Raw genomic sequence first — 21,661 nt, 5'->3', positions numbered from 1 at the left:
CTGACTAGTTTCTGACATCACCCCCAAGGAATTCATGACAAAAGTCAGCCAAGCAAGAGCACATCAAAAACGAGATCTCTTCTATACTAATGGTTAAAAATAAATAAATAAGAAAGCAATTTTTTTTTTTTTAATACATATTTCTCTCCTCCCTCCACTCTTTTCTAGCTAGTTCTAAATCTTTAAACATCCTTACTGCTGTATACCAAGAGAATGTGAATTTAAAATAAAAGCTATTTTTAAGAATTGTTTTTCTGTTTTTTGTTGTTGTTGTTGTTGTTGTTTGTTTTGTTTGTTTGTTTTTTCTTTCTTTCCTGAAAATACAGTGAGTTCAAAGCACAGTGTACCACTTACACTCCTTGGACTACCTGGCTGCCTAAGCTCAGAACTACAAGGAAAATACATTGCTAAATAACCCCAAGGCTCTCTCTGCACCCAGATGATCCTAGCTGTCCCCCAGAACACACTGTCCCCTTCTCCATGGGTGGTAAAATCCTCTTTACAACAAGATTTAGCTCACGAGCTGTTTTATCTTCTGCAGAGCTGTAGGTGCCTTCTGGGCACAGGTGACCCTCAGTGCTTCTATCCCCTCCTGCTGTATCTAAGGGGCCAAAATCAGGGTTTGATCATGGTGGTGGCTGGGTAGGGAACGATCCCACAAAACACAGCAACACATTTCATGGGGGACTTCCTTTTTGCTCTCAGCCTACAAACTACATGCCATATGGAGAGCTGGCAAAAGGGAGAGGACAGATGTCTGGAGACATTATAGTTACTATGTTAACTGCCTGCGAGTTTATTCATCAAAAGGTGATCACCCTTTGTTCTGGTAAGAATTTATTTTAACTTCGTCTGCAGCTTCGAAAGGTTGACAGCAAATCACTATTATACAGTTCTCAAAAAGTACCAATGATTTGCAGCCTGATTAAAAGGCACATTTCTTGGCCTGCAACACCAAACACATTAAGCTAAGCCTACAAATGCAGAAAACAATGAAGAGTTGACAGCAGCAGAAAAGGAGGCAAATGGAAACCCTCACTACAGCTGGGCAGGCTGTCTAGAGGTTCACATGCCTGTGTACAACACTGGGCCAGGCTGAATTCATAGGGATGCACAGCTATATCAGCATAAAAGCGTTGCTACACCAAAGAGAAGCTTCCTTTTCTGAAGGCAGAGAAAAGAAAGTTTGGAGCACTGGAACAAACAAACAACAAAAAAAGCCCTCTTCTTGAAAAAGGGACTTGGATGTGCATGCTTATAATAAGATGACAAAACCCACCACAAAAGCTGTTCACTTTCCAGCAGTGTTTCACAGACATCTCTCATGAGACATCCTTTGATTCAACCTGGAGTTCATTTCCTGTGGACTAGGGAGAGCATTAAATGCCCATGTGGTACTTGGATATAAAAAGCAAAATTGGAAGACTTGCTCATTTTGAAACAGTACATCTGCTTTTGGAGTTTGCATCCCTTAAGCAATGTTTCCTGCAGAGAAGTAGCCGTTGGCCATACAAGTCTGCAGTCTCATGTGATGAAGGAAGTTCAAGTGAGAACTCAGCTCACAGATGAGCACAAAGTGCCAAACTTCTCAAGCTGTTTGGAGGAGCAGAGGTGCGCAGTGAATTAGTTTCATCCAATTCCAACTGGTGAGAAGCTAAGAAGAGGTCACCTAAGCATCACCTTCACCTGAGCACTGAATGGACTGCGATGGTGAAATCACAGGTGTTCAGTCAGAGACAAGGCAGCAAGTAACTATTACTTTCTCCTAAGTAGTCACATTTTGGAAAGAAGCTCACAACACTGCTTGCAACAGAAATCTCAGTGAACAGGTGATGAAGTAATAAAGAAAAAGGTGTGGGAGTTGGTGGCGTTTTCCTCAAGTTTGCTACCATGATCTATGCTGCTCCTCAGCATAGCATGACTATCTTAATCTTCACCCAGTTTCAGGTAAAAGGTTATAAAATTTTACCCTCTCCAAGCATGTCTGTAGAAGAGCATGCAATAAAAAGGATGCCTCTATACAAAGCAGTCTTCATTAAGCCAGGGGAAAAACTTTTTTTTTTTTTTAAAAAAGGAAGAAAATAGAATGAGGTATCCACTCTTTCTTTAAGTACCATTGTATCCTGGCACTTTCCTCAACACAAAAAATGGTTATGCTCCTCTTTAAAAGAGTTTATCTTTTACAATTGGAAGGGGGAAATGACTGGAAACCACACTAGCAGTTCAGAGATGAAGAGCTGAGCAGTTCTCTTGATATAACATTATTTGCCAGTCTATCATCTATTTCATCTGGCACTTGATGAGACTGCCTGCCTGTTTTTTCCACCAAAATTCAGGTCAGTCACTGTCCCTCATTCACAGCTGCTCTGAAAATATACATCAGAGCATTAGCAGAAATCGAACTGCCAAGCACCACTGCAATGCAGGTCAAGCACACGAACGTTTTTTCCTTCTTGAGCAAAAGGCCATGCTTTTTCCTCCCAGAACACAAATCCCAGCCGCCAGGAAGGAGGCAGATGTAATGGCTAAGCCAACACTGCCGTCCCTTTGCCCCACACTGTGATGCTTGTGGTTTAGCACTGCAGTGCTATCAAGTAGGAAATAAGACATCACCTCCTGCAGACCTCACCTCAACGAGTGAAGTGCTGGGCAACCACAGGCACCGGCACACCCTGCCCACTCCTCTGACTGCCAGCCCACGCAGCCCAAAAACAAGCATCTTCCCAAGGTCCTTGACACCAGAGGGTTTTTCAATAGGTGCTTCTCCAAAGGAAAGAACTTAAGAGCAAAACAGAAGCTTTGATAATTAACTGTTCACAAGGGCTTTATCTCTGCAGGGGACAGATTTGTTGGCTTTAAATTCTCAGCCAGCAGATGATGAAACTCTTCTCCCCAGGGCTTACTGACCGACAGTAAGCAGTATGCATGTATGCACACAATTTTTTAAAGCTCCTATTTCCTGTAGCATAAGTTTAAAAGAACCATATAGCATCTAGGCAGTGACAATTGCATAACAAGCACAAGACCCAATTTCACAAGTTGCCTCTTGTTTTTTTCCATCTGTTGCAAAGCCTCCATTGACTGGCTGAGAGCAAATCAGCACAGAGAAATCAGCACAAGCACAGGACAGGAACAGAAAGCATTTGCAGTATCAAAGGAGTAGATGAGGTTCAGGAAACTGGGCCAAAATAAGAAAAAAAAAGAAACAAACAATCAGATAAAGAAAATTAAAAGATAGGACAAAAGCAACCGTTGAATTGTTCTCAGACATTGCTTTGCCTTGAAAACTGTAAATTAATTTTTAAGGGGGGAAAAAATACACATACATACCAGTACCTTAAGCACTGATTGGATTATTTCACCTTTCAGGTTTTTCAGTCGTGGTGGGGGAGAAAACCTCACTCTACCTTACCAGAGAGCTACCTGATCTTTTTGGGTTCTTTCTACAGTTCAGAGATCAAACCTGAAGCTACAATTCTGCTGCAATAACAGGACTGAAGGAGCTGAGGCTTTACGAAGTACACCAAATAAGAAAGTTTCCCAACGAAACTGCTGGAAGAGACAGTTCTGAACAGTCATTCTCACCAGGTTGTGCTGCCAGAAGACAAAGGCACAGCTCCCTTTCCCCGGCCAAGGTCCTCTCTTCTGAGAGAATGATAAAGGGAACCACGGTGCTTCCATAACGAAGGTAGAGGAGCCCCATGCTCATAAGAAGCAGCTCATTAAACCATACTCAAGGCCAAAACATCCCATACAACGAAGTAGCACAAAACTGCACAGACAGGTGAGGATTTAGCCTGAGCAGACATTCTTTCATCATTTCTGAATGCTGTGTTATGGCCTTATCCCAACTGCACTCTGCAACAATACAGAAGTACTGATGGATATGAACAAGCAGGGAACTGATGCCTAGCTGAAAATATGAAACATTAACTTATCTTGGCCATCACTGTTTTTTCAATTAAAATAATAAATTTTAACAATAAAAAATCCTATTTCCCAGAGAACCAATTGCTTCTACCATAATTAAAGGAAGATTGTGGGAATTGGGCCAAAGTAACACTATAAATGTCTTGCAAGCAAAGGGACAATTCTGCCAGTGAGGGCAACATACCTATATAGCCAGCTTTAGCAACGCACCATCCTAAATACTATGTTCTGAAACAAGTTATCATACATCACATTCCACAGTAAACTGGCACGCACTTAATTCCATGTTAAGTGTGAGGCAGCTCTCACAGGAGAGGAAGCTATCTCAAATTTCTTCATATTTACTGCAGGACAACAGCAGATGTGTGCCTATAGACCATGAAATGCCAGTACGGAGTTTCTCACAGTCATCTGCCCATGAATGAGGTATTTAGCTGTGGGTACAACCTTCATGAGGAAGCACACCTTGTATCAAGAACTGCACTCGACACAAGTGGTGCCAAATCCTAAACCAGTCTCTTCTCTGCAACACTACTACATCCCCCACCTTGTGCTTATTTTGTTCCTTGGATGAGAAGCAGACAGCGTTTATATATCTGGCAATCAGTCAGCTGTCACCTAAGCGTATATTAGTAACACTAAAAAATACTGTAGATTCACAATGCAAAAATAAGCAGAGTTCTAAGTAGCAGCACCTTACCCATCCTTTGCTTTATTCTAAAATCAGAATATTATCACATTTACAAGTCATCTGGAGAGAAAATATACACTCAAAGCAGGCAGGTACCGCTGCTCTACATGCCACACACCCAAAATTCTGCATTTTCTTTAAGTACCTATAACCAGAAGTACCCTGGAGCAATTCTAGGACAAAGCACCTCAAATAAAGCATTGTTGGAGTGACACCAAAGATGAAGAGCAAAGGGAAAACAGTGATAAAAACCAATAAAATACTGCTGTATTGAGTTTACTTGCGAGAAAGTTCAGGCCTGATGGCCAGAGAAGCGAGAGCCTGACACTGTCTATACTGACGTAGGGCTTACAAAAGTCCCTGCTAAGGAGGTAAGCAGAAAAGGAAGCCAGAAACAGCTTTGCCCAGAGATCTCTAGATGCTGTAACAGCATATTCTTGAGTACAAGCAAGGGTATGAATAACAGCAGTACTTAACAGCAACTAAAATGTTGGCTACGGGGACCTAGAGAGGAGTACCTTGAAAAAAAATATCTTACTTCTGACATGTCAGAGGTTAGAAATGGATAGTCTAATGGTCTTTCCCAGTAGTAAAAGCCTGTAATAGCTAAATCCAAAATGTCAAGAAAATACCTATCCATCAATTATGTATTATGAAACACTCCAGCAAGGCGCACAATGGTTCTGTAGATGAAAACATGGGAAAAGTTCAGGGACTTGTTGCAGGCAACAAAGGAAATTGCTGGCCTCCAAGTAACCCAGAAGATTACAGATCCCCATATTCTATAAGCATCCTTCATTTGTTTCACTCTTTGTTCAGGTTGCTGACAGTATTTCTGCTTTGTTTTTAAGCCATTCAACATATGTATTGCCAAGATCTTACCAATTAAAAACAACAACAACAAAAAAAAAGCCAGTGAAGTAAGAAAGACAGGTAGGTGTTGCTGGACCCCTGGCTTTGGGAACCTTCCAGGGGGAAGCACAGCTACACAGATTTCTTCCTACTTGCATTGGTAGGGCTGCTAAAGGAATTGGCTGTATTTGTGCCATGTTCTAAGGTCCCTCTGAGAGGGAGAAAGACAGGTCAACGGTATCGTTTAATTTGGACTCAATAGGTATGAAAGAGAGCGACCCTAGTTGGAACTGATTCATTCTTGGGGGCTGAGTTACGGTCACCATTATTTCAGCCCCCTGGAGAGCTCAGCAGGCCAGAATACAAATTAAAAGAATATAAATAGCACTGAGTGAGGTTTTGTTACCATCTCTGTGGCAGTATTACACTGACCTGCATTCAGGTTTTGCCACAAATCTGAAACTCAGCCCAAGCCTCCAGCAAAGTTCATGGCAGTGTCAGCACAACCTCAGCAAAGGCTGTGAGTCGGGATAACCCCTCACTTTCTCTCACGGTGCCAGAGAAGTATTTACGACTTCAACTCAAAGCCAGACGTAAATGGATGATTTTGCTCAGCCTTAGCCTAAGGCCTGACGCCCTCTCCAAGTATTCAGAGCAGCAATTGAGCATGCCCCAGGAGAAGAGAGACAGTGTGCAGACCCAGACCAGCAAGCAAACACAAACTCCAAGCTTTCTCTTCAAGTCTTCTTCAATGAAAATAAAACATTCCTCTTCTCTTGCCCTGCTTAGTGATAAGCAGGAGCATGGTTCACCAGGCAAGATTTTTTTTTTTCCTGTTTTGGCTTCCAGTTGCAAATCAAAATGTTATCGTGGAGTAATTTCAGCAGAATGAAGACATCAGTCCTGGCTCACAGCCCCACTGCCCCGAGTAGTATAAATTCAAGTAGGCAGAACGACACTCACTCACAAAATCTCACAATTTCCATATAAAACAAGTGACATCTGACAGAAAGAGACCAAACAACCTATAATGACCAGGCCCTCCCTTTGCTTAATCATCATTTTTCAGGACAGGGTTCTTCACGTTCCCATCTCATTTCCATCATGGCAATACAGCAGCCACGAATTCATCGTAATGAACCCACCAACTTCTAGCAAAGAAGAAAGCAAAAGCAATGCTTGGATCACTTCAAACTCTCTAAGGCAACAGCCAAACCTACATACCTTTGTAGAAAGACAAATGCCAACCAACCTCTTAGTGTGCTGTTTTTCCTACAGAGAGATTTCTTGCTCTCAATCCTCCCCTTCAAAGTTTTTCAGAAGTACTGTGAAAAGTGACTGGTCCAAACAAAGGAATCCTTCATAACTATCAGGAAGCCTTTAGAACAAGCTGATGTTAAATGTCATGTCATTTGCTGCTATCTCATGGGCCACAAGGAAGAATGGAGCTCACGTCAGAATCAGTACTTGTTTTTCCTTCTGTGGAGATGCACACTTCAGCATGAAGGCTTCTCTCAAAAAGACACATTAGTTAAGAATGATAGTGATATGAAGAATGCTTTGAGAATCCCTCCTCCCCCCTTTAACTACAGAGTTTTAATATAACGCTTGTGGTAATAAGAACAGATTATTTCACCAATGTTTGCCTTGAGCAGGGCTTAGCACACGAAAGCTCTCCCCAAAACACAGGGGGTTCATAAAACCAACCTGCTGTGAGCAAGCAGAATTGGCAAGATCTGGCTCTGAGAGAATTTGCAGGAATAAAGGCCTCTCGTCTCTACAGAGGTCTTTTAATCACAACACAATTACCATGCAGCTGCAAGATGGCCCATCTCTGCTCAATACCGTGCGTGCTACGGAAGGCATCAGAATCCCCCAATTCTCTGCCACTAGTTTCCTTGATCCCCACCAGCACCTAAGAGCCCCGTGTCAGCATGCTCCGTCTCCCCTGGGCTGCTGCTCTCCCACCTTGCAGGAAGGCCCGGTGACTAACAGAGCGGTTTGCAAACACAACCAGACTCGTGGCTCTGCCCGCAGGCATTCACCAGCACGTTTTAGGAGACGGTTCGCACAGATGGCAGCAGGTTGCTGGAAAACTGTTTAATCCTCCTCCATGTGCTTTGAAGACAGCATTACGCTCAGAGCAGGCAGCACTGCCTTGATCCACTGTACCAAACCACGGGTTTAACGGCATTGGTCTGATCCAGCAGCTTGTCACCAGCAGCTTGTCCTGAAAAATCAGTGCCAAGGCACTTTTCCTACACTAAAAACAAACAAAAAACCCACGGATTTCTTCCAGACAGATCCTCCAGTTGCCTCACCTGGCCACAAACACCTGCAAACAGTCTGCCACAAAAAGATGAGAGTACAGCAGCAGCATGAGGAAGCAGTTAAGACAGAACAAAGTATTGTGACATGAAACCTGGACATCTCTTAATGGCCATCTGGAAACAGCTCAGCTCAATTCCTTTTTTTTTATTTAACAAAACATCCTTCCTGCCCTAAAAGTCAATGGACCCAGCTTAGACAAAGATATGCACTAGGCACACAGATGACTCAGACCAGATAAGCTAGCTTTAGGACACGTGTATAGGAGTGCATCTGGCTGAGCTTCCCTCCTAGAAACTTCACCCAAAAACTCTTTGTTCAGCTCAGCACAATTACTGAACAAAAATGACAAAGGAGAAAACAGAGCAAAGGCTAAACTAAAAGCATTTCTTTAGAAGAAAGCCATTTCCTGTCTAGAGTCAGACTTGATCCTGCCACCAGCTGTTCTTAGTGAAGCATCCACGTAGAATTTAGAATTGGACACATACATTGAAATAATTTTGTCAATTTGTAAAGGGGAAAAAGATGCACACCACTTGTTTCAATTTCTGGGCTTAAAATAAATTGCAAATCTCCAAAAATGCAGAAGGCTCAGGACACATTCGTATTTCTGCCAAAAGTATGATCAACCTATGTCAACATATCTGACTCAAGGGCCAGAAGGAGTGACAAGAGAGCCTGTCCCATCATGGTTTCGCTGCTGGTGGTATCACAGCAAGCCTGGTCAAAACTAGGTCTTGTGCTGCCATTATAATCACAGTTGCAATATTAGCATTTTGTACCTCATGGACTTCCAGAACAATTTTAGCTGCTACATGAACGAGTTTTTTAACTAATCCTACCTTTAAAGGTGCTCACATGATTGAAAAGCCTAAATTTCTAACATTTTTGGTGGAGCTACTGGTCCTGACCAGCATGGAGCTGCAAACTGAAGGTATGAAGGGCTTCACTGACACCAAACGTCTCCCCTGAATCATCAGCAGGTACTGCAGCTTGCTGCTCTGGGCTCCTAGATCACCTAAACATTACGTTAGAAGCTGGCTCAATTACCCTGGAGATGCATCTTTGATGGCTAAGTATCCTCGCCAATTTATTGTCTCTTTAGTTAAAAGTGCTTTGGTTTGGGCTAACAATATGGCATAGATATTTATCCTGAGATCTTCCTGTCTTTTAGCCAGCAGTGACAAATTTTAACACACTACCACCCAGTACCTCTGCTCACATGTAGCACCTGCAGCTCATCTCTTCTGCTACAACATCCATCCTTTACTGGAAGCTATTTTTCTGTTGTTGGTCTGGGACACAGCCAGACCACAGAGATTAATTTAATCATTTGATTTTCATGATTAATTATTTTCTGATAAACAGCTTTCCCCACACACACACCTTTTGCAAGTGTAGTTATTGCCCAGCCCTGCTCGCAATTCATCACATCAAATCTTATTTCTCATATCACGCTCTGATGAGCTGAGGACAAAGTCACGAACCAGCATTGCCTGGCTGTGAATTACCTAAGCTTGTTGACAGCCATTGAGATGGAGAACTGACAACCTGGCCTGAAATTAGCTCCAGAATCAGCCTATGCCCCAGAAAGACATCTCATGCCACAAGGAGACATTCACATGCAACTCAGTGTCACATGAGCGGGTTGTCCTGGTCCCCTTGTCTGTTAGTCACTTGTGAAAGGGCAATAAAAACAACATTCTTCTGTTCTCTAAATCACACCCTTTCCTTTCTCTTTCCATCACTGCACTTCAGGGCTGATTCACAGGGGCCCCCATGCTACTTCACCCATCTCACAGCGCTGTGCCTTCAGACTGCCACGGAACCCTTGCTCTGGTGACAAAAGAAGAAATTACCAGCAGGGATTATAAAGCAAGCACTGGTGGCCACAAACAACCTAATTTTCCCCAGAGGCGGGCCGTGTATGCTTTTTGTTGTTCAGAGCCATCTGCAAGGAACTGGATATTTGCAAATAAAAGGAGATTAGGACAAGGCATTAATCCAGCGTCTGCTGCTCATTCATGCTGTCCCCTGAAAGAGAGCCCAGATAGAACATTTAAGTCGTAACATTCAGTTCTGAGCTGCTGGTAAATTAAAAGAAGAAGAAGATAATTAAGAGACACCAAGTTGGGCTGTTACTTTTAATACCAACTAAGCCCCAGGAGGGCAGTAAGAGGTGGAGCTGCGAGGAAAGTAATGAGACAGCCTTTGGGGACAGGCAGCTCCCGTTGGCTGTGCCCACGTGCAGACCCAGCAGAGAAGCAACACGGCCAGGAGGAGGGTGGGAAGAGAAATGGAAAGAGCTTGTGAAGATACTTCACCCCAGAAAGGTCCAGCTTCTTGAAGCCTATCGAAATTACAGAATTACAGACCAGATCTATCACTCCTGGAGCTCTTGCCCTCGGCAATCATTCCTGCAGTTATCTCACTGTGCTGTGGGGCTGGAAGGACGAGGCAGAAAATGGCATCCCTTTTACAAAGAGCTATTATCTGTAAACCACAATCTGAGACAGCAAAGGCATTAAAGTTCACTTTTACATTTTATTTGTGTTTCCTTCAGATCCACAGTAAATGTCAGTATCGTCAGAGCTGCTTTTCCCAAATTAATTAATGATAAACTAAGCTTGGGGAAAGCATCCAGTTCAGAAACAGAGATGAAGAGCATCCATCTCTGCACCTTGCCTGTCTTTCCACCAGCAGCCTCTTTCACAAAGAATTATGCATGACAGAGCTGATGGGGGATCTTCATTGCTAAGGTTTGGGATTTTCTACCTTTCAAATGGAGCCAGCACACTCAGAGTTCAGAGGTTTCGCGCGCATGGTACCCCCTGTGTCCCTCACCTCAGGAATAGGGAGCACATTTTGCATTACAAACAGTGACTGTTGGCCACTGGTGTCTGATGCATTCTGCTCAATGTTTTTCCAGCTTCATTGTTTACTTTAAGATGAAAAAGGGCACTTCATTAAAGACTTCTCACACCCTGCTAATAGCATAGATGAGCCAACATACATTTTCATCTACCCCTGTCTCATTGCTGTACCTTGAGTAGCATGTCTTTAGCAGATACTAATAAATCAGCCCAGTAAGCACTACCTTACAATGTCTTCTGGATCATTATTCACTGTAACCTGTGGTAATTCTACCTTAGTAATGCAGAAATATCCAGAGCACAGCAAGACAAACTTTCATTCACATCACAGAAAAACAGCAATAGCGATAGGACAACAAATGGCATAAAATGAAAGGAGGGGAGATTTCGATTAAATACTAGAAGGAAATTCTTTACTCAGAAGGTGGTGAAACCCCAGCACAGGCTGCCCAGAGTAACTGTGAAAACCTCATCCCTGGAGGCACTCAAGACCAGGTTGGATGGGTCCTGGGCAGCCTGAGCTGGTGGGGACAACCCACCCATGGCAAAGGATTGGGGCTGGGTGGGCTTTAAGGACCATTCCAACCCAAACCAACCTGCGATTTTATGAAGTGAATGTTTGGAACCAGCGAATGAGAACAGCCTGCTTTATGAGCTGAAATGGGGTGCTATGTACCAATAGTAAAAGAAAAAAATTAAATATTTATAGCAGAGCACATCTTCTAGATGCAAAAGCTGTATGGAGGTGAACTTATTACAGCACAACATGGCCACATTCTCCAAGGCAGACACTGGATAGGCCATCTGAAGCTCCTGAAGAAGTGGTACACAAAACACAGTGCATTTCTCACCTTCCTCCCTTCCAGTTGTTTCTGAAACCAGTCCAGACATCACTCGACACAAGCAGTGTTTTGGTATCCATATGGCATTCAACCCCTGCACTGTCATGCCATTAGTTTAAAACCCTTTTACAGTCAGTTCCCTGATCAATAAAATGCAGAAACATGACTGGAGAAAGGAATTAGCATCTGTAATCCCATGATTACATAAATCCCTCTGGTCAATCAGTTATTAATGGTTGTTATATTTATTGGGGTTTATAGCAGGCCTACAAACCTGAGCCTTCAGAAGTAGACGCTGACGGAGACACTGTAAAAAAGCTATTTGATTACCGACTCCTCACAGCATGTGCTGACAGAATACAAATTTGGCTCGCTCTCCCTCCTCTTAGCAAGCCTGCTAATGAGCTTGCCAATTAAGAGCCAATCTGAAGACCTTGGAGGGGAAGTTGTTAAGAAATGAACTCCCAAGCCTCCAAGGAGCAGCTGTGGGACCAGTGATGAGGGCCACCTCCACCCTTCATCTCACACAGCTCACTCCTCTCACCCACGAAACACGAACTCCTTTCACATATGCATCATATGGCTTATAAGGCATGGCCCTTGAAAATAAACACATGACAAGGCACAGCAAAACCTCCCCTGAGTCTTGACATTGCAGAATGCTTACTAGGTCAAATGCTGGAAATACTGGAAAAGTGAACAAGCTTTAAAATGATAATAAAATCATCACTAATTACACATCACCACATCTATCTAATTATTTTGGGATAATTTTTGCATTTTTGGATATGTGTGTTTCTATTTAAGGAAAAGAGGACAGTTTGGGCAAGGGAATTTGTGTTCCTAACTCCCTTTGGGTACTTCTGCGCACGTAGTCCCCCTCACATTGGCAATTAATTTCATGCAGTTTATGAAATGAAAGACAAAAGTATAAATATTGCGCCAGTTCCAAGGACTGCAACCAGCACACTTTGCCCTTGACGTCCCCCCAGCAACCGCACATAGAGGCTGAATGCTCTTGGGATACTCACGTTGTCCAACAGATGTCAGGAACAGAATGGGAGCATAACTCCTGCTCTAGGTTCTCTTCCAGATTTATCAGTCCCCCATTTATTTCATCACACCACACAACGTGTAACCCTCTGGAAATAACCTTTAGCAGAAAGCTCTGTTACCAAAATAAAGAAATGCCATAGTTTTTGTGAAACCGTATCCTTCTGCTGAAACTAATTATGAGAAAGCTGTTGCTTAATGAAAGTTTGCTTTAATATGACTTATGCTATTCATAAGTTTGCTTTGGACAGCATCCAGGTTTTTAAAATTAAATATTAGCAGTCTGTTAGCCTATCAAACAAACCTAAGCACGTCAGGTTAGTATTTTAACGGTGTTTTTTTCTTTTCTTCTCTTCCCAGTCCAGGTTTGGCTTTCTAATTGACTTGCTGCTTTAAAGTCAGTAAACTCAGAAGTCTGAGGAGAAGATGTCACACCTTAATGGTTTAGGAGTGCACACTTTGTCTGGGTGATTGATGGATCAAACGTGTGCTGAGGAATGCCGCAATGTTTCTTTCATCATTTCAGCTTCTCGTGGGGATGAGAACTGGACTATCTCTAAACCTCTTTGCTGCTAGCAACAATAATCAAATTATCTCATTCATTATAAATGTAAAACGCATCTTACTGTCCTGAAGCAATGTTATTGAACTGACATTACTGCATGAGCACTGACAAAGGTATACGTGTGAATTTATCACCTATGATGCTGCTGAATCTATGTGCTGGGTCTAGTGCTCAGGCATGCTGGGCTCTCTCTGGCTCATTACGCTCCTCTCTGGTTATTGCCAGCCCCAACCTGTTTGGCAAATGAGATGTGGAAGAGCTGCTCTGACACCGTGGTGACAGGTCTTTCAGAAATGCAAGCAATAAGTGGGGTAACATTCATAGCTGAATGGTAAGGGGAGGCTGACACGTTAATCAAGGGCTGCACATCTGACAAGAGACACAAATGTAGACAGAGAGCACTTATTAATGCAATATTTAAAATTTTCAGAGTTCTTTTCTACTGTAATTATTTACGTTCAGTGCTGCCCAACAGAGTGAAGGACTGCGGCATTTCTGATCTGAGATGAGGGCTGAAAGGCAGAAAAGGTTTTAAAATAGTATGTATGCTCTCCAAAGTGACTACTATAGGCTACACACAGATTTGCCTGCTTGTATCAGATTTGCTGGGCTTCTGACTGCAAGCTTTGCCAGTGGGATGTGAAAGTCAGGCAAGTTCCTCAAAGCGCTGACATCCCATTTATTAAAGGTTTTACATATAAAGCTTAGTTAACAAATCCGCTGACAGTGCACAAGCTGGAATAAAAGCCTGCTCTTTCTCGGGAGCAGGGATGTGCTCCCAAATTAAATATGAACAAAAATGGCATTGCAGCTCACTGGCATCAGGTAAGGAGGCTGGCACAAATATAAGCATAATTAGGGTAAATTTGCTGAATGAGTCCCAGGAAGAGAGGACTGCAAGAAATCCCCTGGGACATGGAGTCCAATCCACCCAAGCGTAAGCAATCAGAGGAAGAATGAGGCACGAGGGATCAAGAGTACTGCCAATACCCTTGGGCCCTGAAATAGTAGAGGATTTGTTAAATCCTGGGGAGCGGCCCTGACTCTGTTCGGCAAAGGAGGATAAAGCAAAGCCCCCGTGGTGATGGCAAGTCCAGAGGGGTGGGAACAGCACTCCTGATCCCAGACCTGGGGAGTGCAGCTCAAGCCGGTGAGCAGGACTCAACAGCCAGGCACCCGAAACATAGCCAAGCAGCTGACTGTGCCTGCCATGCACCATGGCACACAGTTTTCAGCAGGACTCAACTCACATTTCAGTCCCAGCACAAAGTGGCCTTTATTGAAGTTGGTCTGGCATTTGGCTTCACTTGTCAGCCTTACAGCTCTTTCTGAGGCTCAATTTATATGCCTGTGAACCTAAAGGACGATGCCCTACCAAATTCTCCCCATCTTCCCTCACATGGCTCCATCACAGTGCTTAGCTATGACTTCTGCCTGCCTAGGTTCTCCATCTCTTCTTCTAACTGTCCTGGTGCTTCCTCCATCCTCCTCATGCTCTGGCAGGGATGCTGAATGCTGATGAGACAATACTTGATCCATCTTCAAGCACTTATTTTCAGGCAATTAACTTGGCATCATAGAAGCACTTAAGAAACCTGGCTTTCCGGAGTGGGAGACAACTGACTAAAAAGCTAAGCAAGGTAGTAAATTACTGTCAAATGGCTAAAAAAGAACAGGAAAGGGGAAAAAAAAAAATAAAAAGAAGCTAACACTTTGATAGAAGACATTTGCGGATCAAGTTTGAGATGTGACAAAAAAATCTGATCTAACCCTTCAAGCAGCCACTTTCAGGAGTCAAATACAGCCACTATCAATTGTGCCTATAATAATTACGCTTTGCCATTCAAGGGTAGATGCTTCTTTTCTGACATCTCCTGATTGTGTCTCATCAATTCATCCTTGCAATAGTTAAGGCAAAGAATCTATCTAGATAACTCCCATTATTCTAATGTTCATAGGCCTACCAATCACTAGTGGACTTCATCATTAACTATCTCTGCCACAAAACCTCTTGCCTTCTTCCAGTGGTGATAATTCACACATTATCAACAATGTACTTATTGACTGGGTCTTAATTTCAATTTAGGGAAGCAGAACCAGAAACAAATAGTTCCATAAAGCAAAATCCCAAACATTTCCCATGGTGTTATTTTCCTTTCCCTAAAATGACTCTTTCAAGATGCTTTCTTTTTCACACCCCAACCTCAGGGCTGGCTGTGGCACCTGGGAGCAGTACATGAGCAAAGCCAACCTGGGAGCCACAGAGCAGCCTGTCCCCACTGTACACCAGGCTGTTCCCTCCTATCCCATTGATGAAGATGTTGAAGAGCACCTTTATCAATGACATAGAGGGATCCAGTTCTTCAGCAAGTTTACTGATGACACCAAGCTGAGTGGTGCACTTGACACAATAGAAGGAAGGAATGCCATTCAAAGAAACTCTATTCAAAGGGACTTGGACAGGCTAGAAAAGTGGGCACATGAGAACCTAATGAGGTTCAACAAGGCCAAGTGCAAAGTGTTATACTTAGGTTGAGGCAACCTCAAGTATGTGTAAAGGCTGAGAGAAAATTCATTGAGAGCAGCCCTACAGAGAAAGACCTGAGGGTCATGGTAGATGAAAAATTTAACGTGAGCCAGCAGCATGTACTTGCAGCCCAGAAGGCCAACAGTATCCTGGGCTACATCAAAACAGGAGTGGACAGCAGGGAGAGGAAGGTGACTGTACCTGTCTACTCTGCTCCCATAAGGCCCAACCTGGAGTACTGTGTCCAGGTCTGGAGCTCCCAGTACAAAAGAGATGCGGATCTGCTGGTGTGGGTCTAGAGGAGGGCCATGAAGATGATCAGAGAGCTAGAACAACTCTCCTATGAAGACAGGCTGAAGGAGCTGGGCTTGTTCCATCTGGAGAAGAGAACGCTCCAGGAAGATCTATTTCCTGACTTCTGATATTTAAAAGGAGATTATATACAGGAGAGAAATCAACTTTTTATACAGTTAATGATAGGATAAGGAGGAAAGATTTTAAACTAAAGGAAGGGAGATTTAGTTTAGATGTCATGAGGAAGCTTTCTAATGAAAGGATGGTGAGACACTGGCACAGGCTGCCCAGAGAGGTTGTAGATGCACCATCCCTGGAAGTGTTCAAGGCCAGGTTGGATGGGGCTCTGGGCAGATTGATCCAGGGCATGATCTAGCAATCAGCAACTCTGCCTGTGGCATGAAGGTTGGAACGAGACTTCCAGTCCAAGTCATTTGGAAACGAAAATCCTCCGATCCCCTCTGTGGCTTTGGCAGCAGTGGCAATCTGGAAATCAGAAGCATGTCCATTTTGCAGGTACAGCTTCAAAACTGAACTGAATAAATTCCAACTACCTTCCACTATCTTATATGAGTCTCTTTGCAGACACCTACAGCCACAAGAAGCCTACACGTATCTGCATTATAAAGTGTCTTTTAAGAAAAACAAAAGTTCTTCAGCTTAAGAGGTACTTTGCTCTGTGCTGCAGATTGCTTGCATGCAATTTCTCCTGTCAGCCTTTCCAGCTCCCTCCTCATCCTATCAGTGAATTATGTCAGAGATGGAGCTCCAGTGCAGCACTGTGCAGACGAGCATCAGGGCTGCCTTCAGAAACAAAGAGGTAGGAACAGGCAGACAAACATGGAAAGAAATTCCCATTCTCTTCCTGGTTAGCAAAACTGACAAACTTGAAGCATTTCCTTTTGTCTGACTGAACTGACATAATGATGTAAAACCAATGTATGAAAATCCACAAAGTGCACAAGAAATACAAGCTTGCCATCCTCCTATGCACCTATTTACACAAAGAAACAGGGATTTCAAACATCCAGTAAGCCTTATGCTACAATTTATGACTTATTCCCATTAACTATTCAGTGTTATAAATCAAGCCCTCTATGTTCTGATAACTTATTTAAATAAATCATGGCTCTTGCACAATAGCATCCTACTCATGTACATTTGCATTGTTCCCTCAAAATAAATGTATATAGAAAAAACTGTTTATTTCATACAATACTATCCACGCAGTCATCTTCTAAGAGAGTTTAAAGAGAACAAAATCAAAAAACGAAGGCAGGCAGTTTCTTGAAGAGAAAAAATCTTCAGGATAGAATGACCAAATAGGGCATACAGCCATTCCAGAGCACAGTGGATAACTCAAAATCACAACAGTTCAGGTACTTGCACTCAGGTTGTGCAAGAGAGGGAGTAAAAAAAACCTTCTTTCCCTGTCTGGTCCTCTTCACTCTACAGATACCGTACTGTTAACTGGGAGGAGCTCGTATTGCTCCAGAGATACAACAGGGATGACCTAAGAAAGAAATTTTGGCTTACCATTTTCACAAAAAATACAACATAAAATAATAAAAAAAAAAAACAGGACACTCCCATTACGGTGGAATTGTCAGTTGCACACTAAGCAGCTGAACTGCATTCAGGAGGGTTTGTTGCATCCCACGGCCCTCCCTCCCACCTCCAGCTCCACCTGCACGCACTGGGCTTCAGGGCAGCAAAGCATGACATGGAGGATTGGAAGCTGCCCCAGTCCTGCTTCCCAGGACCAGTAGTTCTGCTGCCATAAGCCCTTTCATGATCATGGAAACATATTCAGTGTTGATTCTTCAGATCTTCTTGTGTTCTCACCCTCTTGGGCACATTCTCATCCTTTCAGCTAGCTGAGAATGCTGCACACTCCAATCACGAGAGAAACAAAATTTGCTTCCAATCAAAAATCTTCTCCTTAGTCAAACAGCCATCCTGGTCTAGACCAAAGGCCTAGATGTGCTGTTAATTTCAAACATCACTCACAGAGGATGACAAACCCAGAGCATTGGGACAGAGCAACCATTTAGCCACAGCCTTCACTGTATTCTACCAGACTTGAGCAATTCAGGACCTGAAATGAGGCAATGCTCAGTGCTGCACACAGGTCCTTCCCAACCAACGGTTTTCATTAGCGTTAAACCAGCTGCAAAAATATTTGTCAGTGCTTCATTAATGCCAAATGAGCCCTGCAAGTATGCACGTTTTGTTAAGAGATCATGAAGTACTTGAAATGTAGGAGTTTTTGTTGTTGTTAGCTTGCTTTCTTTCCTTTCCTATTTTAGGGTTTTTTGTTTTTTGTTTTTTTTTTTGGTCTTATTTCCCCTCCTATGAAGTTCAAAAGCTGGTAGCAATTTACAAAATTTACAATTTAAAAGGTATGCACATACATATGTGCCTGTGCACGCAAACAAGCCAGAAAAGTCGGCAAGTCTCTTTTAGGGAATGAAATTCCATTGCAGGATTCTGGACTCGGTCCTCAAAAGTCAAAAAGGGTTATTTACTGGCTAATCCTAATGACAGCCCCAGGCTAAATATATCGCGCAGGCAAAATGTTTTTTCAGGAAGATCACAGCAATCATTATATCCCACTATTACCAAAACCAAGTTTGGAAATGCAGAACCCTCCCTGCCCCAGGGTCTCAGATTGCAACTGCCTATGGACCAGAGGTCCTCATTCACCAACTCTACCTTACTGCTACCCCAGAGGGTCTACATAATCCTGAACAGGATGGAAATCACAACACAAACTCTAATAGAATATCAAAAGAAAGAGCAAGCCACAAATGGTTCTACGATCTTCTGGTTTACCAAACTCTTTCACATCAGATCCGTGGAGATTATAATGGACATCCCTACTCAGTTCGGGATTCACAAGTCTCTGAACCTGAAAAAACAGACTCATGGGCAGTATGAGTACTGTCGATTGGCCTGCCTAGCTTTTAAATTTCATGAGCCCTGAAATGAACAACTAACTCATAGAGATTGTAAAATGTATCATTTTGCTACAGCACTTTGTCGGCTCGATAAAACCTGAAACAAAGGGCTCATGGAGTGTTGTAATTTCCACTGGAGGTGTCATTTGCAGACAACAAACTTGGACTCCATTGTACAGTCTATGAATTGGCATGCACTGGGAAGAGCCCACCATAACCAGTGAAGAGTTTACAGTCTGTAAACACTTGCAACATCAGCAGAAAAAAAATAATAACCATCATTATGTTTGCATATTTCTTGCATAATGCTAAGCAACCTCGCAAGCTCACCTTAGTGCATGCTGAGATGACACAGAGCCAGATGATAAGGCTTTTGTCCTCTCCTGAAATGCTGATGCTAACAGGAAAAAAAAACACAACCCAGCACCTTGGGAACTCTGGCACCCAAGTCCTAAGTGGTTTCACTTATTCTTGCTCAGTGAGTAAAATGGTGATATTTAAGTGATGTACGCTTAAACAGACTCAAGCCCTTTGTGAATTTTAAAAGACCTTTTCCATATTGATGAATCCTTTCTGAAAAGACCTCTCCCATAGTTCTGCTTTTTCTAAGCTATTTCCTCAATCAAGAGAGAAACAGGTCAAAACTCTAAAAGAAAAATAACCTATTCCCCTCTCCTTCCCCCAGGAACTACTCTGGGAAATTGAAAATAATAATTTATATTTCAATTGTTTCAGGGTCTTCTTCATAGCTTCCTCCAGTTCTCTACTCAGTGCATAATATTCAGAGCTGCACACATGAAATTCCCAAGAGTTCAGCAAGACTTCTAATTGCATCACTTAAACCAGTTCCCTACCAAAGACCCGTGCCAAAAGCAGGTTTGAGGCTTTCAGAGCAAGAATATTTTTATGGGTAGTGGAAAAGCCATAAGAAAAAGGCAACACAAGAAAGCACACAATGTTTCTATACAATATGACAAGCTAGTGTCTAAACGAGCACCCAGGTTTTTAATATCCTCACTTTCATGCTTCTTGGAAGTTTTCAAAATACTGCTTATTTTACATCTTTGCAGAACAGGCAGACTGGGGTTGTTCACATCTCTGTAAACACACACATTTTAACAGATCATGAGTCTACATAGCTCAGAGGTGTCAAACAAAGGAAAAAATAGACTGCATCACAACGATGCTCAAGTAAGGAAAGAATTTAATTATGCAGTCCCTTGGACACTGCTTTTAAAGGAGACAAAGTGTCATAACTCAGAGGTATTTAATCTAATGAAAAACTACAATTGTTCACGCTGTTTCCAATATATTCCAATAAAAGAAGATGGGTTGAGGTTTTTCCCTTCAAGAAGAAAGCTCAGGAAATTACATCCCATACAATCCTCTCCACATCTTTTTGTCAGCAAATCCTATAAACCCACAAAATGCCAGGAATTAAATGCTAAGGTTGGCAATCTGTCATTGACATATGCTCTTACCATTTTTTTTTCCCACTGAGTCCTGAGACAGGGTTGCAGTTGCAGCCTTAGCATAGAATTTCTTAGTATCAGTCAGTCTTTGCTGATTTTCATCTTCCTTCCTTTTTCCCTTTCCCTTCTCTAATCAACGTGATTTACTTTGCTGTTCCACAAGCCAATTTTTCAGGAGTTCTTCAGAAATATAAAACACTGAAACTTGCAGGGACTCAGGACTCTCAGTTCCCATTGCAGCATTCTCCAAAGACGGATCATCAGCTTCCAGCACGACATGGGATGGCCCTCTAATACACTGCCATGACAAAATAATTTCTTCCCTTTGGGAAACCCTCACCACAAGCCATCCGAACATTATTTATGATTTTGAGTGTTGCCTTATTTATTGCTGAAATTCTCCTGTTCAGAAGAGAGTGAACTTGAGTAACTTACTAGGAATGTTCCTGGGGAATGGGAGAAAAGGGGAAATGAGATCATTTATAACTCCAGAAACATTTACAGCTTTTATGCAAAATTTAGAATTGAAGTACTATCAACAAAAAAAATAATAATAATAACCACAACCTCAAACTGGTAGTCTGCCAAGCTACAGGTGGGATTTGTAAGAGGGAGAGGATTCCAGATTTCTTGTTTGGACAAAAAAAGAAAGCATGACTTCTGGGACGATGCAATACTTGAAGTAGATATATTTACACAATATGTGGGAAGTGTGAACAGATGCTACCTAGGAGGCCTCCCTCATGACAGCATCTCCAGAACATGAGGCTTGGTTTTTAAGAAACAAAAATAATTAAAGGAAAAGTGTTTTGCTATTGGAAACATTAGTTTCTACGGACTTTCAGATGCCTCTCTATTAATAGTTTTTCCAGTAATTAGTAGAAATTATCATCATTGCAGCCTTCTTAACTGTGTCAGCACTTCTGTGGCATAGAGGTGATGCTGCCAACACAAATAGACTTCCTTTGAGTGCTGAATGCCACCAAATGCAGTTTCTACAGCACTACGTACCGAGATTTTCCATTGAAATCTCTACCCGTTCTGGATGCTCCCTATGACTGCAAACTCAGCCCAGACACTTCACTTCCCAAATCAGTGATCAGTAGTTCTTTGCTTCTGTGTAGACTTTCAAACTTGTGGTAGGGAGGCCTTCTCTTTCCAAGGCAGCCCAGAATAGGAGAGGCATTATGAGGCTCACCTACCAGAACACAGGCAGAGATAGCAGTGGGAGGGTTAGGAAAAGCAAGCAACATGTCACCACCAGAACTTCCCTT

At 42.6% G+C, this 21,661-nt stretch overlaps 1 protein-coding gene across 4 annotated transcripts in view; it reads right to left on the bottom strand.

The window, feature by feature from the left end:
- Window positions 1-21,661, bottom strand: part of ADGRL3 (adhesion G protein-coupled receptor L3) — a 490,651-nt gene that overhangs the window by 330,927 nt on the left and 138,063 nt on the right. The window lies entirely within an intron of this gene.

The sequence above is a fragment of the Phasianus colchicus genome, chromosome 4, assembly GCF_987193195.1.
Source record: "Phasianus colchicus chromosome 4, bPhaCol1.hap1.1, whole genome shotgun sequence".
Classification (NCBI taxonomy): domain Eukaryota; kingdom Metazoa; phylum Chordata; class Aves; order Galliformes; family Phasianidae; genus Phasianus; species Phasianus colchicus.
The sequence above is the reverse complement of the archived record's forward strand: the minus strand, read 5'-3'. Positions and strand labels throughout refer to the sequence as shown.